The sequence below is a fragment of the Leptonotus elevatus genome, chromosome 8, assembly GCF_054856555.1.
Source record: "Leptonotus elevatus isolate MCC_2025b chromosome 8, RoL_Lele_1.0, whole genome shotgun sequence".
In the NCBI taxonomy this organism is placed as follows: Eukaryota; Metazoa; Chordata; class Actinopteri; order Syngnathiformes; family Syngnathidae; genus Leptonotus; species Leptonotus elevatus.
In genome coordinates, this window is record NC_141246.1 from 16168423 (window position 1) to 16174628 (window position 6206).

The window sequence follows — 6206 nt, forward strand, 5'->3', positions numbered from 1 at the left end:
TACTCTGTGTGACTGATTTTAGAGGATGGTACAGAGTGCTTCTGAGTGCTTTAACAGGGTGCAAAAACAATAACTCAATTCTGTCCACAGCGTCCATATGCACAATTCCGATCTTACGTCATAATTACGTCACAAGTCAAAATGTTGGTCTTACTTGGTGAATCGGAGCTCTCCACTCGTTGAAAAGCTTTGGACCGTTCTATTTTGATTTGTGAGGATTATTTTGTTTTCAAAATGTGATGAAATCTCATTTGATTACTATAACAACCTACCAGCAGAGGCTGAATGAGATATGAACAGAAATTGGACACAATTGGTCTAATGTTAGATGAATGAGGATGAGTGTCCTTTTATTTAAAAGGAAAGAATCAAAGCCGTGTATGTATACAGTTTAGTTATATTGCACGTTATGCTAATGTAGCCACCTAAAGTGTAGCTACTCAGTGTCACCCTTCTACTAATAAGTAATCAGAAAAGGAATAGAAAAGTAGATCAGTCAATGTCTCGCAGATGCATCAACTATTCAAATCAATTCAATTTAGGGTTTATTTATCTTTATATTTACAGTTGGAAACGTATAACACGTATTGTGGCAAAAAAAAGTACAAATAAAGTCCTTTAACAGGATTTTCTCAAACCAATTTATGAACAACAACAAAATGGTCAAGTTCAATACAATATAATCTGGTTTTCTTTATGTTCTTTCCCTTTTTTGTTTAATGTTTTTACTCTGTCTAATCTATTTGAAAATATTCTCAAAGTCCCTGTTCGTATTGCGAAGGGTCCGTTCTTCCAGTATCTAAACGGATATCGGTTTGGTATCTGTTTAGTATCGGTTCGTGTATCGAGTAAGTTCGTTTATCAATTTGATATCAGGCCTGACCCACACAAAAAAATTGAGATCTCAAGGAAAAAAAGAATGTGTCCAATGGAAAAAAAATAGGAATTCTTTTGATTTGTCCTACCACCCTCCTGGGAAGTAGGCGACCATGGAAATCTGAACGTCCCTCGTCGAAGTCCCACGTTGCATTCGGTCTATAGATGGCACAGTTCAATCCTTAGGTTAGACGATTCTATCACTCTCAAAAAAATAAAAGTGCAGCGCCATTACTCAATGTGAAAAACATCTACTAAAAAAAATACAAGACAACAGAGCTTCGATTGACCAGCGAACAAAAAGTAATTTGTATATCTAACTCACATGGAGTCTACGACAAAATTCCAACCACTAGCCTGTTAGCTTAGCTCGCGTGCTAATGCACCTGCTAGGGGTACATGTGTAAATACCCTCGTTCCTTTTACCTCTGCTGCTAACAGTAGCATTTCAATAGAAGCCAATAACAATTCCAGTAATCACAAGCATCATGTCCTGACTAGTTTTACAGCTTAAAAATTGAGCAATACATTGAAATAGGAAAACTAACTTTCCACAATTCAATAAAAAACACTCACCAGGATTCAATTCTCCTCAACATTCGAGATGTTACATTTCACTCTCTTTGGTAAAAGCATCACAGGATTTGACTCCAATGCTTCCCAGCTTACAAAAGAAAGCTTTCCAATCTTAAACTTCAGGGGTTTTTTTATTTTATACCAGAGCGGCTTCTTCCTCACTTTCCCATGGAACTTCTAGAAAGTTCCCTCTCTCCAGTGAACGTATGATGATGCAATCTAATGCGCGATGCGTTCATAGCAAATAGGAAAAAACAGTATCAATGGTAAGACATCACGTTAAATGAAAAATAAAGATAGAAAAAATAATAGTAATGTCAAACCCTCGGTTACACTAATAATAAACTCTTCCATAGGAAATTAAAATATGTGACGTGTGAGCTACACCATGTCAAAAGACTAGCATATGGCATGTTAGCTAGCACGGAGCTTTGGCTGTTTGATCTCGTTTTGAGTTAGCCTGGTTAGCCAGTCTGCACTCTTTTTCTGTTCTATACAAAGAGTAGGACATTCGTGTCAGTAATTTCAGTGATTTGGACAAAGAAAAACGGGTAAACATCACTCCGAGGAGAGCTGAGGGGGCTTTACTCTGTTTATAGATAATGATGCAAGATGGTTAATGCCTAAAATATGTAGAAAACAAAAGAATACAGTACATTTTTATTATACTCAAAAATGATTCTTACCACTAAGGAAGTGCTCCCTACAAAGCACCGTGGTCATGATTAGCCTCAATTTCAAACCGGTTCCACTCTTTCACTGCTTTTACACATTTTCCCAGACGTTCAGTGTCCATGTGAAGAACATGGATTGAAAATGTAATTTACATCATGTTATGATTGGATCATCCAACTGCATGACAACTTTTAGGCATGATTTCTGAGAGCTTTTATGCTAGTTGCTGGCAAAAGCAATACAATACCCCGTTTGTCTTCACACAAAAGGGGCGTTGCATTGCGGAAATATCAGAAATGCCCGGGGTGTTCAGAATTAAAATGCTAATATGCAGTCAAAAATAATACAAATTTATGGCTATGAAATATGCAGTGTTGGGTTAGCTCCTTGGAAAATTTAGTAGGCTAAACTACAAGCCAGTCTACATTAATTAAATGTAGCTTAATTACACTAAAGCTATACCCACCAGAGAAGTGTAGCTACAATAAAATGATAAACGAGCCCAACTACTGCACGTTCACGACAGGACTAGCCAGGGTAGATGCCTGGTAGGCTGCGGTCTTTTGGGTAGGGCGACCAGATTTTCAAAGTGAAAAAACAGGATGTTATAATTTCACCAAATTTCATCGCTAGTCGTTCTTTGTCATCGGAGGGTCGAAGGACGATGACTGCCGACACGCGCATCAATTGCTAATGCTAAATTCTATCTTGGCTGACTCTTCAACAAGTCAATGCAGTGCACTCATCGTCAAAGCTCAGCTTGCGTTGTCTGACCAGCAACTGATGAACGCAGGGCATAATAGGAATACCTTTCCCATGATTCCTAGACATGAAAGCAGCAAGTATTTGTAGTTCTGGTCACCGCCTTCTACGCACGGACGTAACGGTGCAATCATATGCCATGGCATACACTGTACCATTTTTGCTGTAAAGACAAGGAAAAAAGTGAAAACGCCACCAGAAATCAATGCATTTAAGTTATGAGCAATTAGAAAGTGACAACGTAAGATGGCCACCAAGGCACTTCCAGTGACTTCTCTTCTCCCAACGATGAGTAAGTGGCATTGATGGTCCATTCAGTGCTGCTACTGAAGTGAATTAATTTAATTATAACTGTTTGATTTACAATATTACTATTTAGAAGTGGACATAACTGCTTTAATTTACTCAGTATGTCTCTGTGTGAGAATTCAAGGTGATGTGGGGGGTTGAAGCGAATGTGTTAAATAGATTCCTTTGTCTTTACAAAACCAGTTGGGCAAGAGGGGAGCAGGGACATATCTTGTGGCTCTGAAAACAACATAAATCTTTACCTTGTGAGAAGAGGGGAAGTTTGGTGACGTGTATTGATGTATCATGTGACTGTCTGAGAAGGAGAGGATTGGCCGAAGAAGACAGAGGAGGGGTTTGAAGAGTCACTGAAGGATATTAGTGACCGGAACAGGAGAAGGGGGGTTACACATGAGGGAGAACAATGGTGGCGTTCAGCCGATCTCATGTGTCCATAAGCTTATGTAAAAATAAATCCTGATTTCACCGATCTCATTGTCTGAGTTTGATAATCAACATTATGAACACGGGAAAATAAAGAACGATTTTCCAACACTACTTAAGTCTCCTGCTCCCGATTAGATGCGGATGTGATTGAGAACGTAAATGTGAATTTGTAATAAATTAGAAGGAATTTAACAGTTAAAGTATCTTTAAAACTTTTAATTGGTTTATTGTATGAATCGCTATGACAACTGTGATTGACATACACATGGCAAAATACGGGACTCCGGGACTGGACCTTCGTAATAGCAGGACAAAACAATGACCCGTCACCCAAGGCTCAAAATCAGGAATAATTTTAAAGGAAGACCAATACATCCCATAATAGCCTTTTTTCTTTAAAATTGCATGGGAAAAAAGGCAATTTTCTATTCTTCTAATTTCTCATATCATAAAAAGATCCTTAAAGTACCTTAAAATACAGCTGGTGTAAAAATATATAATAATATAGCATATTTGGGAATGAGACTGTTTACAGACAGCAACATTCTATTTTCAACCTGCTGTGAAGGAAAATGTTGGCAAAGGGAACAGCTAATTTGAAGAAAAACAAGAGATAAAAATTTTTGTTTTGGTTTTTTTAGCTCAGGGGCCCCTGACATGTCTTGAATGCACAGAGAAAGTTGCGGTACTCAAGAAGTCAATCGTCATTACTCACCTAGACATGATGCTGAGGAGTATGCAAACAAAGTACCAGGGAGATGAGAAAGAGGACCAAGTCACCAATCTCGTTCACGTTCTGAAGAACTGTTTTCTTCTGAACTGTTATTAAAAAGATTGGATACTGAAGACATTTGCATTTCAAATCAAAAGATACAAACTGATAAGGAGACAAACTGATGCGCTCCCCTTCTGTGATAGCTCTTGAGATGGTGTTAAGTTAGATGATAAAGATTTCACACCAGGCCACACTCTAAAAACAGATCTATCTAATCTACCATAAAAAGGGTTACAATTGACCAATCTAGCTGGTAGTTATGTGTCCGACAGATACTTTGGTTAAAACAAACACTCTAGAATGGTAGGTGTTTTCAACCAATATATATTGGTGATTGGGCCAACCAATACAAATTGGTCATTCTGACCAAGATATTGGTTAATGTGTGTTAGAGGCAGATTATTTATTTTTTTACCACTGATTGTCACACCCACCTAAATTGGGCGAAATTCGTTCTCCACATATAACCCATCCCCTGAGTGAGCAGTGAGCAGCAAGGGCCACGTTTGGGAATCATTTGCTGATCTAATCACCCGATTTCAACCCATACTTCAAGCAGGGAGGCAAATGGCCATTTTTATAGTCTTTGGTACGACCCTGCCAGGGATTGAACCCACAACCTCACAGTCTCAGGGTAGACACTCTACCACTAGGCCACGGAGCTAGATTCCATTTTTGAACACTATATTATTTTTAATATATCATATTCATATATAATTGTAATTAGAATAATTAATTAATACATTTGAAATACAATAAATTGATACAATAAATACATTTCCAAGTGATGTATATAGACTTACTTTCTATTGTAACCAATTTCATTGGTTGTTTGGCTAACCAATAAAATTGGTATCCCAGTAACCACCAGGAATGGTCAATGTCTGACCAATCTATTGGTTAATCAAGTGACTACACTACTTCCTTGCAATGACATCATTTATAGTCTCTGCAGCCAGTGTTGAGCAACTAGGCCTTGTTCCAAAAGGCTGTGCATTTTGCTGTAGCACCTCGGGTCTTGACAGTAACCACACATCAATACAACAACAACAACAAAATGGTTTGATGTGTGTGATGCACATCTCTGATAAAGTGACAAAGTAACTGCTTAGCAAAAGTCTGCAGTAGTAAAGACATGTCATTTCTTGAAAACTTTTTGGAGCTTGGCGTTCATTGTAATGTACTGTGCTATGTAAAAAATGTATTTTTGCATGGTGGAATGGCCTCTCCTGTTGCCGGTATTTGAGCAATTAGGACAGTGGAGGAGTCTGTCATGAGTCAACATTTGACAACGGGAGCATGTTCTCAACATTATGTATACCTCTCAAAGCATTGTATTCACTGTGGTGGGATGAGGGGCTGAAAAAACACTACACAATAACGACAATAGACTGTTGGGAATAAATTAATACAATTTATTAGAACAACTATTAGAATTTAGGTTGTAAATGTCAGTCACTTCTTCTGATAGTGTGTTGCAGAGAAGATCTTGCTGGCTATGACTGACAGTAAACGCTCCATTGCGGGGGTCACATTCCAAACATCTAAATGTCTCCCCCACGAGATTAGTGAAAATGTTAAATATTATAAATATAAATATTTCATATTTAAATACATCCTAGGCAGGTTTTACTAACATTTATGGGATTGGCAATGTATTTATGGTCTTTAAACACACACATTTCTTAGCCCTGCGACACCTAAGCCAAATGACTGTTTGGGTTAAAACTCATTCACTGACAGTTCGCTGCCTTTCATGTGTAAATGAACATAGCACAGATAATGGCCCATTGGGATGTAAATGATT